Below are 3,196 nucleotides of genomic sequence, written 5' to 3'. Positions count from 1 at the left end.
ACATAAAGTTCCAACCAAATTATTTTTTATCACCTAGATTTGGATGCAACAAAGTAAAAAATTCCATTGTTAGCATATTGTCCAACAACACACAGTAATTGACCCCATAATATGCCTTAAAAAATCCATCAAGACCAATAAATGGTCTGCAACCAACTTTGAATCCCTTCTTACATGCATCAAGACAAACATACATTCGTTCAAATTGTGGTTGGGAAATAAAGGGTTCAAACAAAGCACCCTCATTCACGCATTTGTGGTGCAAAGGAGTAATGAAATGTGACCTTACCTTACAAGATGAGCTTTTGTCTTCAACGCACAGGGAGATATCGTGTTCAAATAGCGGCCGCAAATGAAGCACCATCGTTTGACGTTGCATCATCGTCATTGGCCATCGATAATGCAAATAATGAGAAGGAGAACAGTCAAGAATGTTTAGGTTTTGGTTCTTCTCTTTCTCGCAATGGTAAAATGAAGAAAAACCTGAATGGTAACTTTGTGTGGTTGTGTGGTGACTTTTAGATGTAAAAACAAAAACAAAAAAAGTAAACTGACAAATTGGTCCCCAATTGCTTAGCCTAGCACATGCTTTTCACTTTCACACACATGGATGTGCCACATCAATGTTCACATGTCACGTCACTGATAACTGCTAAATATGAGTTATTTTTTATGATAAAAATATATTGAAAATATCTTTAAAAATATTTATTTAGCAGCTATTTTTTGCTTAAATGATAGGAATTGATATTTTTCTTATTTATGGCTTGCAGATATGAAAAGGAGAGATTAAAAACAACAAAAATCCAGAAGATATCAAAAATATAAATAAGGAAGATTTTTTAGCATCAGACTCAAGTCCACTCCAATAACTATAAAAAGGGAGTCAAGCCCAAGTCCACTCCAACAGCTATAAAAAGAGAGTCAAGCCAAGGAGAAAAAACACACTGAGTCTCAGAGCACTCTCTAATACACACCTAAAGCATGAGAACTCTTCCTTAGAAAATTCTTTCTTCTCTTTCATCATTTTCTATTCCCTTTTTCCATTCCTTCTTCTCCATTAGTTCTTATACCCTCTTTTTTTTGTAAGGCCCCTTATGGCTATGAAAGGCTAAACCCTTAGTTAGGGTCTGACAGGCCTAAAAAGCCAAAAGATGTATTGTACACTTCATATTTATCAATGCAAACAGGTGTTTTCTTTCTTATTATCCTTTCTTACTTTTAATTTTATGCATTATTCATCCTTGCATCATCTTTGGGGTTAGGTGCTTGAGAGAGGGTAATCCTTAATAGAAAAACAAGGAAGGTTTTGCATGCATCTGTTTTAGGAATTAATCGCTCGACAAAGGATAATTTTTAATAGAACTAAAAGGAAAGAGTATCTTAATAAAATTATTGCTAGACATAGAGTGATTGCATTATGCCCATGCATCAAAGAAAACATCTAGAATTAAAACTTCATGCATTTTATCTATTGACTCTTTGCAAAGACATTTGGGAGATAGATAGGTCAAATAGGCTTGTCATCGTGAGACATCAGGGACAAGTATTCTAACAGATGTGGGTAGGATAAATTCACCTGATTGATCGAGAAAAATCACAAATAATACATCTTAGGCAAATAAGGCATAGTAGGTCCTAACATTCTCATCCCATTGAATTCCCTATTATTTCTTTTGTTTTCTATTAATAGTTATTATTTTATACTTTGTTCTTTTAATTTTATCTTTTATACCTCATCTTATCTTTTTCTCTTATAAATTGAAAATTATCCAACACAAGTAAAAAATAAAGTCTCTGTGGAAATCGATACTCGTACTTCCGATTCTTTATTGCTTAGACACTTGGTATACTTGTCAATCAGTTAACGGTCACCTAAAACATTAACAAAGACCGAGATGACTTAACAGTTAGATTAAATTATCGGTACATTTATATTTTTGTGGACTAAATTAATTATTTTCATAGTTCAAAGATGAAATTATCACATAGTATAAACCATAGAGACATAAATGACTATTTACTCTAAAAAGAATAAAAAACAAAGAGAGTATAGAAAGAAATGATATCCTTCAACAAATTGATGAGAGTAATCCTTTTTCTCCAAATTGATGAATATATCTCTTGAAACAAATGAAAAGGAAACAAAAAACAAAAACATAAATCATAGATCAATTAAGCCCTCTGACAACTGCTAAATAATTGTGTTGTTGATAATGAAAAATAAAGCAAAATTGTCTTTAAAAATAATTATTTAGCAATTATTTGTGCCTAATTGTTAAGAATTGATGTGTTTTCAAACCTTGGCTACAAATATAAAAACTGGAGGGACTAAAAGCAAAAAGTTACAGGCATTACGAGAAAAAATGGAGAACTCAGCATCAGGCCCAGCCTAAAGGCTCGCTCAGCACGCTGAACGCGCTAAGCACTGGCGCTAAGTGCGCAGCACACGCTAAGCGTGAGAACGAGCACCCGTACTGAGCAAGAAGAGTGCACTAAGCGCGTGTACGAAGGCCCAAGTCCACTTCAGCAGCTATAAAAAGAGAGTTAAGCCAAGGAAAAATGACACACCGAGTCTCAAAGCACTCTCATTGATACCCAAAGTCTGAGAACTCTTCCTTAAGGAATTCTCTTCTCTCTTTCTCCATTTTCTCTATTCGCTTCTTCCGTCCTTCCTCTTCCACCAATTCTTATACCCTTATTTTAGTGTAAGGCCCTCAATAGCCATAAGAGGCTAAATCCCTAGTTAAGGCCGGGTAAGCCTAAAAAGCCAAAGTGATGCATGATGTACTCCCTATTTATCAATGCAACAGGTGTTTTCTATCCTATTGTCTTTTCTATTGATATTCCATGCATTATTCATCTTTACATTATTTTAGGGGTTAGGTCCTCGACAGATGGTAACTCTTAATAAAAATATAAAGAAGATATGTATGTATCAGTTTTAGGGGTTAGACGCTCGCAGAGGATAACTTCTAATAAAACAAAAGGAAAATATATCATAAGGAAATCATTGCTTGACATAGGATGATAACTTTATGCCCATGCATTCAAGCACATATCTAGAATCAAGGCTTCATGCATTTTATCTATTGAATCTTTTCAAAAACATTTAGGAGATAGGTAGGTAAAATAGGCTTGTCATCGTGAGACATCAGGAATAAGTAATTAAATAGATGTGGATAGGATAAATTGA

Source organism: Glycine max, chromosome 1 (assembly GCF_000004515.6).
Source record: "Glycine max cultivar Williams 82 chromosome 1, Glycine_max_v4.0, whole genome shotgun sequence".
Taxonomy (NCBI): Eukaryota; Viridiplantae; Streptophyta; class Magnoliopsida; order Fabales; family Fabaceae; genus Glycine; species Glycine max.
The sequence above is the reverse complement of the archived record's forward strand: the minus strand, read 5'-3'. Positions refer to the sequence as shown.